The sequence below is a fragment of the Schistocerca nitens genome, chromosome 5 (assembly GCF_023898315.1).
Source record: "Schistocerca nitens isolate TAMUIC-IGC-003100 chromosome 5, iqSchNite1.1, whole genome shotgun sequence".
Lineage (NCBI taxonomy): Eukaryota > Metazoa > Arthropoda > Insecta > Orthoptera > Acrididae > Schistocerca > Schistocerca nitens.
The window spans coordinates 689,157,374-689,171,977 of NC_064618.1; positions in this window are offsets into that span (position 1 = coordinate 689,157,374).

Below are 14,604 nucleotides of genomic sequence, written 5' to 3' on the forward strand. Positions count from 1 at the left end.
AGGTTGGGCTCATCAAAATATTTTCGCATTCGGAAGAGAAAGTTGGTGACTGAAATTTCGTAAATAGATCTAACCGCGACGAAAAACGTCTTTGCTGTAATGACTTCCATCCCAATTCGCATATCATATCTGGCACACTCTCTCGCCTACTACGTGATAATACAAAAGGAGCTGCCCTTTTTTGCACCCTTTCGATGTCCTCCATCAATCCCACCTAAGTGAGGATCCCACACTGCGCAGCAATATTCTAACAGAGGACGAACAAGTGTAGTGTATGCTGTCTCTTTAGTGGACTTGTTGCATCTTCTAAGTGTCCTGCCAATGAAACGCAACCTTTGGCTCGCCTTCCCCACAATATTATCTATGTGGTCTTTCCAACTGAAATTGTTCGTAATTTTAACACCCAGGTACTTAGTTGAATTGACAGCCTTGAGAATTGTACTATTTATCGAGTAATCGAATTCCAACGGATTTCTTTTGGAACTCATGTGGATCACCTCACACTTTTCGTTCTTTAGCGTCAACTGCCACCTGCCACACCATACAGCAATCTTTTCAAAATCGCTTTTCAACTGATATTGTTCTTCGGATGACCTTGCTAGACGGTAAATTACAGCATCAAGTGCGAACAACCTAAGAGAACTGCTCAGATTGTCACCCAGGTCATTTATATAGATCAGGAAAAGCAGAGGTCCCAGGACGCTTCCCTGGGGAACACCTGATATCACTTCACTTTTACTCGATGATTTGCCGTCTATTACTACGAACTGCGACCTTCCTGACAGGAAATCACGAATCCAGTCGCACAACTGAGACGATACCCCATAGGCCTGCAGCTTGATTAGAAGTCGCTTGTGAGGAACGGTGTCAAAAGCTTTCCGGAAATCTAGAAATACGGAACCAACTTGAGATCCTCTGTCGATAGCGGCCATTACTTCGTGCGAATAAAGAGCTAGCTGCGTTGCACAAGAACGATGTTTTCTGAAACCATGCTGATTACGTATCAATAGATCGTTCCCTTCGAGGTGATTCATAATGTTTAAATACAGTATATGCTCCAAAACCCTACTGCAAACCGACGTCAATGATATAGGTCTGTAGTTAGATGGATTACTCCTACTACCCTTCTTAAACACTGGTGGGACCTGCGCAATTTTCCAATCTGTAGGTACAGATCTATCGGTGAGCGAGCGGTTGTATATGAGTGCTAAGTAGGGAGCTACTGTATCAGCATAATCTGAAAGGAACCTAAGCGGCATACAATCTGGACCTGAAGACTTGCCCGTATCAAGTGATTTGAGTTGCTTCGCAACCCCTAAGGTATCTATTTGTAAGAAACTCATGCTAGCAGCTGTTCGTGTTTCAAATTCTAGAATATTCCATTCATCTTACCTGGTGAAGGAATTTCGGAAAACTGCGTTCAATAACTCCGCTTTAGCGGCACAGTCGTCGGTAACAGTACCATCGGCACTGCGCAGCAAAGGTATTGACTGCGTCTTGCCGCTTGTGTACTTTACATACGACCAGAATTTCTTCGGATTTTCTACCAAATTTCGAGACAATTTTTCATTGTGGATCCTATTAAAGGCATCTCGCATTGAAGTCCGTGCCAAATTTCTCGCGTCTGTAAATTTTAGCCTATCTTCGGGATTTCGCGTTCTTCTGAACTTCGCATGCTTTTTCCGTTGCCTCTGCAACAGAGTTCGGACCTGTTTTGTGTACCACGGGGGATCAGTTCCATCTCTTACCAATTGATGAGGTACGAATCTCTCAATTGCTGTTGCTACGATATCTTTGAATTTGAGCCACATCTCGTCTACATTTGCATAGTCAGTTCGGAAGGAATGGAGATTGTCTCTTAGGAAGGCTTCTAGTGACACTTTATCCGCTTTTTTAAATACAATTATTTTGCGTTTGTTTCTGGTGGATTTGGAAGAAACGGTATTGAGCCTAGCTACAACGACCTTGTGATCACTAATCCCTGTATCAGTCATGATGCTCTCTATCAGCTCTGGATTGTTTGTGGCTAAGAGGTCAAGTGTGTTTTCGCAAACATTTACAATTCGCGTTGGTTCGTGGACTAACTGCTCGAAATAATTTTCGGAGAAAACATTTACGACAATCTCGGAAGATGTTTTCTGCCTACCACCAGTTTTGAACAAGTATTTTTGCCAACATATCGAGGGAAGGTTGAAGTCCCCACCAACTATAACCGTATGAGTGGGGTATTTATTTGTTACGAGACACAAATGTTCTCTGAACTGTTCCGCAACTATATCATCGGAGTCTGGGGGTCGATAGAAGGAGCCAATTATTAACTTAGTTCGGCTTTTAAGTATAACCTCCACCCATAACTATTCGCACGGAGTATCTACTTCGACTTCACTACAAGATAAACCACTACTGACAGACACAAACACTCCACCACCAATTCTGACTAATCTATCTTTCCTGAACACCGTCTGAGACTTCGTAAAAATTTCTGCAGAACTTATTTCAGGCTTTAGCCAGCTTTCTGTACCTATAACGATTTCGGCTTCTGTGCTTTCTATTAGCGCTTGAAGCTCAGGGACTTTCCCAGCACAACTGCAACAATTTACAACTACAATTCCGACTGTTCCTTGATCCGAGCACGTCCTGTATTTGCCATGCACCCTTTGAGATTGCAGCCCACCCCGTACTTTCCCGAGGCCTTCTAACCTAAAAAACCGACCAGTCCACCCACACAGCCTCCGCTACCCATGTGGCCGCCAGCTGAGTGTAGTGAACTCCTGACCTATTCAGCGGAACCCGAAACCCCACCACCCTATGGCGCAAGTCAAGGAATCTGCAGCCAACACGGTCGCAAAACCGTCTGAGCCTCTGATTCAGACCCTCCACCCAGCTCTGCACCAAAGGTCCGCAGTCGGTTCTGTTAACGACGCTGCAGATGGTGAGCTCTGCCTTCATCTCGAAAGCAAGACCGGCAGCCTTCACCAAATCAGATAGCCGCTGGAATCCAGAGAGAATTTCCTCAGATCCAAAGCGACATACGTGTTTAGTGCCGACATGTGCCACCACCTGCAGCTGGCTGCACCCTGTGTTCTTCATGGCATCGGGAAGGACCCTTTCCACATCAGGAATGACTGCAACCGGAATGCGCACGGAATGCACACTGGATTTCTTCCCCTCCTTAGCCGCCATATCCCTAAGGGGCCCGATTACGCGCCTAAAATTGGAGCTCCCAACTACCAATAAGCCCACCCTCTGTGATTGCCTGGACCTTGAAGACTGAGAATCACCCTCTGAAACAGGGCAGGCAGCTGCATCTGGCTCAGCCAGAGACAGTGCATGAAACCTGTTTGTCAGACGCACCAGGGAGGCTTTGTGATCAGCCTCCGGGGACGTCTTTCACTGCCTGCCACGCCTTGGAACTACCTCCCAATCAACCACGGGCGAGGGCTCAGCCCCACTGCGGGCAGCAACCAGGGCAACCACAGCGGCAGACCGATCTGGGGACAGACAGGACGAGGTTGATATCCCCGTGATACCCACGTCCGGCTCCCCACAGTGGTGCCCATTGGCCAAGCATATGTCCTTATGATGTCACTTCTCGAAATGAAAATGTGAAGATGCAGGAATTAATAAATTGAAGAGCATATTCCTTACTTTGTTTCATACAGATATTTAATGATGTACCAAAACATTATTCTTGTAGCTAGTATTCCTGGTCCTGTCAGCTTGGGACATCTGGTGCAAACAGCGAGTATCCAGTACTTCTGTGAACTGCTGTAAACTGGTGTTTACCTTTCACATCACTGTTGTATGTCTTCTTGAGTGTTCAGTGCCGTCTGGAAAATTGTTACCACAGCACTGGGAGCGAGAACTGTTACAGCCATTCACTGTTGTCCCCTCCATAAAGTCGCTAAAGGATAATAGGAGTGACCCACAAAACTACTGTCCAATATCCTTGACACTGATTTGTTGTAGAATCTTAAAACATATTTTGAGCTCAAACATTATGAGGTATCTTGAACAGAATCACACCATTAGTGCCAACCAGTATGGATTCCAAAACCATCGATCATGTGAAGCCTAACACACTCTTTTCTCACATGACATACTGATAGCTTTGGATCAAGGCAGACAGGTAGAAGCAGTATTTCTTGGTCTCTGAAAAGCATTTGACTCAGACCCACAGCAAAATTTACTGTCATAAGTAGAATCAGGGGGAGTTTCAAGTGAAATGTGTGACTAAATTGAAGACGTTTTAGAAGGGAGGATGTAGCATGTTATCACGGATGGAGAGTCATTGTCAGACGTAGAAGTAACTTCAGGTAAAACCCTGGGAAGTGCAGTGAGGGCCTTTTTACTCATGTTGTATGTTAATGAGCTTTCACCCGATATTTATAGTAACCTCAGACTTGCCGGAGATTATGCTGTTATCTACAATGAAGAACTGTCTAAAGGAAACTGCAAAATATTCACTCACATCTTGACAAGATTTTAAAGAGTTACAAAGATAGGCAATTTGCTTTAAATGTTCAGAAATGTAAAATTGTGCACTTCACAAAACGAAAAAATGGAGTATCCTATGATTATAATATCAGTGAGTCACTGTTGGAAGCGGCCAACTCATACAAATTACCTGAGGGTGTGCACTTTGTGGGGTTTGAAATGGAATGTTGACATAGGCTTATTTTTAGGTAAAGCAAGTGGTAGACTTTGGTGTATTGGCAGAATACTGGGCAAGTGCAATCACTCAACAAAGGAAATTGATTATGAATCGTGTGTGCGACTTTTCTAGAATTCTGCTCAAGTGTTTGGGATCCTTACCAAATAGGACTAGTAGGGGATATTGAGAAGTGGAGCAGGTTTGTTTGATACATGGGAGAGTGTCACAAAGATACTGAAGGGACTGAACTTCATGATACTTGTAGAAAGTCTGTTGGGAAAGTACCAAGAACTGGCTTTAAATGATGGCTCTAGGTATATATTACTACACCCCCATGTATCCCTGTCATAGGGATTCTGAGGATAAGATCTGAAAACCTACTGTATCCACAGAGACATACATACAGTCATTCTTCCCACACTCCATATGTGAATGGAGAGGTAATAAACCCTAGTAACTAGTACAATGGTACACACTCTATGCCATGCAGCTCACTGTGGTTTGCAGAGTACAGATGTAGATGTAGTTGTAAATTTCCAAAAATCCTATCTGTTACTTGTAATTTGATTTCCTGTGGATGAATTTCATGTGAAATCATCAGTGACTGTATTTGCAGAACACCAAGGTGTTCAAAGGATGTTATCCATCATGGATGTTTGGACTATCAGTTCATATAAATGTCTCAAAACTGTGAAGACATTCTGCTGCCAAATTTCTTTATGTACAACTTTTTCTGTATCTGCTGTTTTGATGATCTAGCTAATCTTCAGAGTCAGGTTACTTTTGCCTTATTAAAACTGCTGATTACAGACATTGATATTATCACATCACTAATGATATGATGGTATTAACTGATTTGCTGAGCAGTACAGCATACTTTGATTCATTGTTCACAATGCCATGATTACCAAGAATGATTTCTGCAGTGGCAAAACACATTGTTTGCTGATCTGATTGGACAGGAAGTAGTTTAGGGCGAAAGCACTGTCCCACATGTACTTAATGAATATTATTTCTATTTGGCACTTCTTTTGTCAATCCAAAGACTTCAGTGAACAAAAGCCCATTGATTTTACATAATGTAGAATGACTCCTCGAAGTCTTTCCGTGTAACCCAGATGCCTCAGCTGCCCAATTTTGTAATAACAAGTTCTTATGGATTACCCCCAGCGTGGTAGCGCTAATGAAAGTATGTGGAGGAATTTTGGACAAGTGCCACTCTCCAGGAAACGTAGAATTTACTATGTAAACACTGTCCTGTAACTATAGAATGTGATCTGAATAGATCTGTAGAGCCACTGAATGGATCGGTCTCTGCCATCATTGTCTGTGTAAATCTTCTGTATTGTTGTCACTAGGAGAAGATTCCAGAACTTCATTGTCTGTGCGATTTCATTAAAACCACTCCGAGAGCCACTGTTAAAGTCACCATGTTGGTAAAATTATCCAAGGAACTTTTGCTCATTGCAACAGGTAATTATTGTTGTGAATCATTCTGCAGTGTACCTCAGATCTTGCTGAAAATAATTTTCTTCCTTGTCACTGGCCACCATTTGGGAATTCCAAGTAGGTTATTAGCAGAAAAGACAAACTGTATTGGCTGCAAATAAGTACTGTATTTTTTCACGGAATTGTAGAGTGCATGTATAGTATGTTGACACTACAGAAAGGCAGAGAAAAAACTGAACTCATGCTACACTAGTAAGATACAACTCAACTCAAAGAATATGTGACAAAGATAATTACACACTCAGTTTGTACACAATAAGCCGTTGTTCAGAGGCAAAAACCCCCTAACTCAATATGTCATAATGCAAACTCTTTGTACCAACAGAATTTAACCCTTTGTTGCCAGATGGTACTTAAAAGTACCAGTAAGTTTTGAATCTCATTATTTTCTCGTGGTGCAGTTTCGTGACCTGAGAGCCTGTCGGTACGTAACAGTAACTCTGCTCTACTGTTTCATAGATGTTATTGTGCAATACATTGACCTCTCTGGCGGTCAGAGCTTGAAATTGTTTTTCGCGCGCTGATGTGATAACAGAAGATTGTATATGCTTGTTTCCATGGTGTTGCCTGAATTTGTGCGCAATTTATTGAAACTTCCGTTGAGTTTTCCATTGTACGTACTTACCTTCTTTGTTTTTTTTATAATAGTTTGAAGCATTACGTTACAAGTGAATAAGATAAAGTGGAAAATATAAGGCGGACTTATTAGTACCATCAGGTTGTGCGAACACTTTATTGTGGCAACAAAGCGTTACCTCTCACTAGTTGATCTGTCCACTTTTTCTCACACAGAAATCAGTAAATACATTTGCCTGTGGAACAATTAGAACAAACAGGAAAGGTTTGCTAGGGAATTTACCTAAAGAAAAATGTCTAAATCAAAACACAGAGAGTCATCTTTAGACCTAACAGTAGGAAAATAAATTAGTGTATTTTGCGTCAAACTTCCATGGCACTGAACAGAGCGTAGTGACAAGAAAACAGAAAGATGGAACTAGTATGACTATGGCATGTCCAGTTATTGTATGTGATTACAATAGAAACATGGGTGGTGTGGATCATGCAGACAGATTACATTCAACTTATGGTCTTGACAAGCGATCAAAGAAATGGTGGCACCATCTCTTCTGGGGAGCAATACAAATTGCTTTTGTCAATGCTTACATCATTTTCAGTTATCTACATGGGGCACTGCCACTGCTGGAGTTCAGGCGTGCTGTGGCACTAGGGCTAATGAATGAACAGCAAGTGCCAAATCTCAAAAAGAGAAACTCTGGTAAAGATGAAATAACTCTCCCAAAGAGAAGGAAGGATAACTTTTCTGTTCCGAAGGATGTACGCCTTGGCAACCGAGGAAACCATTTTGTAGTGTTCAGTTGTAAAAGAGGACGATGCGAAATGTGTGTGAAAAATAAAATTCAGTCGAGACCACATTCACAATGTAGTACACGTAAAGTGTATGTGTGCTGCAATGAGAAAAGGAATTGTTTCCTACAATTTGATGAGGTATCACTAAATATGTGATATGTATATACTGTCAAAAATGTATAGCTAAGTTACTATGTATTGTGAAGTAACTCTAGAATAAATTTATGCGAAATTTAAAAAAAATTCAGAAATATCATATTTCTGTTAATTAATTTTCTAATGTAAAAATAAGTAATATTTATGTGGAATAAAGTACAAGTTATAAAAATTGGAGCATTTTTCTGCTCATGTTGTCATTCTGTCCATGGAGTCTGACGGTACTTCTGAGTACCAGGAGAGAAAAAAGTTGTGAAAAATAAAATAAAATTTTACAAAAAATCCTACCATCATTTGAGGCCACAATAGCATAAATTCTGCAAAGAAAAATTTAAAAAGTAAATTTTTTCTTATGTCAGGAAACAAAGGGTTAAATAACAGAATAGGCAGAAGACATCTGTTGAAGACAAAGAGTATGTTTCCTATCAGTTACTTAGTTACATACTCCTTAGAACATTTGAATGGTTCTTTCATCAAAATGCTTTTGAACAAGTCAGCTTGCAGGAAACATGTACATGACTAGTGCTGACATGAGTGAGGAAATTATTTTTTATTTTTGATCGTGCAAGTACAAATACAAACAATTTTTTTGTTGGCTACCAGTTTTTAAATTGAAATCCATCCATGAAATTGAAGGAACTGTCGAGGAGAAATGATTTCAAGCAAGAATAAAATTTGCCATGCTATGTGTTGAACTTTTATACTATTGATGATAAAAATTTTTTTCTGGCAGACTGAGCTCCTTTCTGAGCCACTAACAGCTTTAACAATGGGTGACGAAGGTCATCTGTTCCTTCAACTATGTAAGTATGGAAATCACTATTCTTAAATTGTATTGGATTATTTATGACATATTTAATTATCAAATATATCTGTTGTGATGCTGCATTTAAGATGCCAAGCTCCTTGAAGAGGTACCTACAGGACACCTGTAGGTGGATGTCATGTGTTATTTATACTGCTTGCTTTTGTGCAATCAGTCCATTTTTTCTAAGTGATGAATTACTCAAGAAAATTATTCAATAAGACATTTTTGGAAATGTGCAAGGTATCAGGAGGTTGATTTATTTTAGCAATTATATGATGAACAGATGAATTGGAATTTGACACAGCCAGCAAAAAAGGCATCTCAATTAACAAAATCCACTTTGTCTGACTTGCATCAAGCAGCAATGTGGTTGATGCCTATTCACTAGAGTTGATGCCTATTCACTAGAGATGTAGACAGAACTTGTAATTCTGGAACTAATTCTCCCAAAATTAACCACTGAGCTTTCTTACACACAGCCTTGTAAATCCCTGTAGAATAATGAAGCGGTTTAGAAACCACAATATTACCACAGGAATTAACAAGTCCTCCACTATCAGTGATGTAACTAGCATACTGAATTTTGGAAAGAGTGGAATGAGGCTCTATATCCCAGATCAGAGGAAACTGAAGTCCTCTGACCAACTGAAGTCCAAAATCGAAAATTTCTTTGGCATAAGCAGCATTAACTCAATGTTAAGCCTCTGAAAGCTCTAGAAATTACAAGGAGCACTTACAGAACAAAAAAATTGTTAGCAATGCAAGAAACAATATTGTCAAATGAGAAAAAACTGGATTATAAAAATTATAGACTGCTCAAAAATAAAATAGACAAAAGTATACTTAAAAATACATTCCACATATGGGCTCCATTTGCAGTTTTACAAGACTTTTTAGTTCTGCAATCGAATTAAAGGATGTAAACAATATATGCATGACAGTTTCATTGAAATATGCAAATAAAATATACCAGTATATGCTGATCAACAAAGAAATTAAAACAAGTTCAGAAAAAGTAAATAAGTGATGCAAGATGACAAAAATACAATATCTAAAATTCCACAAAACAAGTGAAAGCTGTATCAGATAAATTTAGTGCACAGTTAAGTAAAGAAAGAAAATTTAAGGAAATGATTGGTGATATCCCTGCACATAGACGAACCAATCAAAACAGAAAGAGACTGGCAGAACTGTGTAGAAATAATGTCAAGACATTTTAAGAAAATCCATCAAAGCAAAAAAAAAACAATGTGATCACTCAGTTAGAATGTAGGTGACTCCAAGTTGACCGTATTGCAATCTTCCATCTATATCACAAGAAGTTTTTTAAAGATTCAAGTAAACAAAGGGGCAACAACTAACCCAGACCACTTCGTAACCTGAGTGAAACTAAATTCAAAGCCAGTAGAATTCAGCCATAGAATGTCAGTAATTCCTAAGTTTCATACTAATAAAACAACTCACTGCTGTTAGCATGTGTAGTTGATAAAAAATAAGAACAACAATGAGATCAACTCAAACATAAGTTTACCAAAACTGTTCATATCCAAATTCCTATGCAAAGGTACAAAAAGATGTGTGGTGGAATGTAGATTGTGAACAGGTACCAAAATCTTGACATTCAAAACATGCAATAGTAGCAAATCAGTAAATGTATATTACATGTTCCTGGTAACTTGAAATGAAGTTTCAGAGTTGGTTAGACAAAGAAAAAGGCAATATGATAAAATACATTTCTGTAAAGTTGAAGAAGACTTCCAAACGAACAACCCAGGACTTTTTATCAAACTCCTTGAACAAATTTGAGTGGTTACCAGCTGTCGAGCCCCTGCTTTGAGATTAAAACTGGATTGTTTGCACTTATTTCTACTAGAAATTCCACTAGAAACCAATCTATATTCTCAAACAGGAAATTACTAGACAAATTGAAAGGTTGGAAAAAATAGCAAAGCATTTGGTGAAGATTCAAGTGTTGCAGAACTCCTGAAGTAAGTTAGCCAAAAAACCTTAAAAATATTTACAGTGACTATATAAAACATTTGGCAATCTGAGAAAATCCCAGATGACTGGAAAACTGTATTGACACATTCACCACATAAACAGGAAGACAATATGGATATTGCACAAGGATTTCCCTTCGACATGTGCTATACATAATTCTGTCATACCTCATGGACTGAGCACAGTAATAACTTGAATGTTAAGGTGATTAATATCAGGCAGGTTTCAAGCCAAACAGATGTTTCCCAGACTAAATTTTAGCTCTGAAACTAATTCTCAGGTATCTGTAAGTTTATAAAAAAAAGGAGCTTGTAACTCCATAAATTTTAAAAAAAGCTTGTGACTCAGAGGACGGTAAGGCTGTCTTCAAGTTCTTATAGTACACTGTTGGAAATGCCATCAATTCCTTGCAAATTTTTATTTATGAGTGAATTTATTATTTTCCTAATTTCAGTTGGAGAAGTGGATTGAATATCAGTTTCATCAAATTGCATAGGCATTGCCTCTTCCAAATACAGCCTTGCATTTTCTGATGAACAGTTGGATCCTATTATCTCTACAACACTTAAAAATGATATTAAAATTATTTCCACTTCTGACTTTTTGTTAACAAAATTTTCATTGAGTTTGATAGAAATACAGTCTTCCTGTGCTCTCAGTTGAGCTATTTCCCTTATAACAATATTCCAAATTGTTTTAATTTTACTATCAGAGGTGCTACTTCAGACATGATATACATAACTCTGGATTTTTAATAATTTATCTTAATACACCTCAGTATATTTTGCAATGTTCGATTGTTTATCATTATTCCTTTTGGCTATCAGATACAGGTCCTTTCTATATCTACAAGAAATTTTTATCCCTTAAGTAAGCCAAGGCAGTAATAAGTGGGTCGGTTGGCTGCAATAGGAGATATTTTACTAAGCAAATCCTCCCCATCCACAGAAATAAAATATAAAAATATTATATCAATAAAAATTTACTCACACAATGAACTTCAGATTGGGAAATCCGTTATCAATATGTTTAGTACTCTTCATGACTTTATACTTCAACTTAATATAGCAATCTTCAAAAAATTGGAAGTCCCAGTTATTTTTTAACTTTATTAATCCTGTCTGGAAAAATTATTTTAAATTTATTAACAATGTCCATACAAATTTTCTCTTCATATCTAGTTTTTAAATATTCACAGCCTGTAGTTTACAATTAGCTGACTAATCTTTTTAAACAAATTACAATTGCTTGCATTATTAAGCTTCTTTACTAGAGTTTCCATTTATACAGGATAAAAAAATAGTAATGTTAAATATTTTGTTTAAAATTCTATGATGAACGACATATGTCAAATTCTTTTACCATACATGACTGTATAGGCAACTGTATCTTTCATGATTTTATCATTAAAAGTGGCAACTAATTTCATTGTAGATTTATGTGTTGCTAGTTCATTCATTCTCCTAGACATATTTATAGCGAAAATAGGATAATTTTCATAAACTGAAGGGATTTACATTGAGATCATCATCCAACTGATTGAGGAAAAACTTCATTACTTCCATTTTTCATATAGATATATTGTAATTTAACACGATCGAACGAAGAAGAATAAATTACCGGATTACTTTTATGATTACTTTGGAAAACAACGAAAATAAAGTAGGGCATACCAAATTCTGAAGAATTATATTAATCCGTAATATCTAGTTTAAAGTTTCTTTTTCCTTACAATCTGGATATTTCAACTGTTTGTGCTTCAATGAAAGAAACTGTAATTTTTCGATTTTTTCGTCTTTCGTCTTCTAGTGAATATTCTTCTACAATGATGAGGGAATACAAAAAATTAATGAGGTAATTTGTGAACATTTATGTCTATTTGTGTTAAGATACTGTTAGGTAATTACAAGTTTAATGATATTTTGCCTTGAATAAATGGAGATTTTTGAAAATAAGATCAATAGCGATTTAGATTTTTACCCAAAATTAATAATTAAATAAAAAATAACCAGTCATCAGTAGACTAAAAATAATTAACGTAATTAAACGATTTCAGAAACAATTTAATGATAGTTTTAAAGTTACTAGAGGTTGCACTGGTTTTAAAGGTAGAAAATTGAAAACATAAATGATTGATGCACAGCATGTAGTTAACAAATATTATTTACAGATGAATTATCCAATGTTGTTACAAAACATGAATATAGAGGTACTCTAATGCAATTCAATAATTATGTCAATAAAGAAGAATTGAAAAACTTGTTAGAAAAATGGGTAAAGCAAAGGCAAAGAAATGATATTTATGATGTTGTCATATCACACCATAATAAAGAAATAAATGACACAAAACAAGTCTTCTTAGAATATTAAGTACAATGGATACAGTAGAAAGAAAACTTAACTCACCAATTTTGAAATTTTATTCTTTACATGAGAAAGTTGATAAATATCTAGAAGTACTGAAGGTTTTAAATAAAACTAAAAGTTTAATATACTTTGATCCTATATAAATGATTAAGCATATTGATATCTACTGTTTGAAATGTGAAAAGTTAAGTGAAACACACAATACTTACAGAGTAAAATGGAAGAAAAGTAATTGAAAGCTTTTCTACAGGGTGTAAAAACGAGTAAATTTGTTAAAAAAATTTTGTATTTGAAGGGAGTCGGCAGACCCCTTTAATATCCATGAACAAATTATTAATGAACTACATAAACCAATGAGAGAAAATATTTTAAAAGAAGAAATGTTGTTCACTTGTTATAGATGATTTATGGCAAGTTGATTTAGTTAAAATGGACTCTGGAAAGTTCAAAGGAATTTCGAAAAAATCAATAAAGGATGTAAATATTAATTGTTATAGGTTTTTTAAATGTTTTTCGGGCTATTCGAGGTAAAGAAAAAATCTGGAAAAAATTAAGTTTAATGCATTTGAAAAAATATTCATCGTTAGAAAATCAAGAAATTTACAAACAAATAATGGCAAACAGTTTGATAATAAAGTACTTCAAGAATTAATGAAAAATATGACGTTAATCATCATTCAACTTCTAGCATATTGAAATCAGCTGTTGGTCAACAATTTAATAGAACAATAAAAGAAAAGATGTGGAAGATATTTGCTCTCCAAAGGAATTGTAAATAGTTTGAGTTGGTTTCTGGATTAATAGACGAATATAATAATACAAAACATTCAGCTATAAAAATGAAAACAACAGAAGTTAAATAAAAAACCACTACTATTGTGTCATACAAGAAACTGAAATTTAAAAAAGATGATTAAGTCAGAATAAGTAAATTTAAAGGACTTTCTGAAAAAGGATATACTGCCAAACGATCAACAGAAATTTTTGAAAATGAAGGCTTTACTCATTCGAGTCCAGTCACATATTAATTGAAACATATAATAGGCCATTTTTATGAACAAGACTTACAGAAAAAAATATCCCATTGTATATCTTGCTGTGAAAGTTTTAAATAAGAAAGGCCATAAATTTTATGTTAAATGGTTAGGTTCGATAATTCACACAACTGTTGGGTAAATAAAACAAAAGTTATTTTATGAAATGTTAATAAAAAAATCTGTATAAATGACTACACTGAGAATGAAAGAATTTACACTTTCATTATTAAAAGAAGCGATCATTATATTTATAAATCAATTAGCGTATGGAAGTATAAATTACTTGTTCAGTCGCAAAGGAACTGAAATTTGTATTGTCTATGAATACTTTAAAAAACAGTGATATCATTTCCGTCTGCTGAAGATGATAAATTATGCATAAAAATTTAATAAATTTTAATAGTAATTCAAAATCGCTATCTTCATATATACATTCTATGGGCTAGTGCACCAACCCCGGTCAAAAAGCATGATAACCAAGGTCCCACGATCATGGTTAAAAGTAAATCGCGTTTCAAATGTTTCTGCAGTGCACCAACGTTAATCGCTGGTCAGCAAACTGTCGTCAGCCAACTGTGCATTTGACTGCGGTAAACTCTCTACATTGCAATGGAAGGTTCCCTGGCGATGCAAAGATGTTAGTAAACATGAAATTGCACAGATAATCGCTGGTGTCACATTCTATCTTTGCTGTTTTTTCTGTC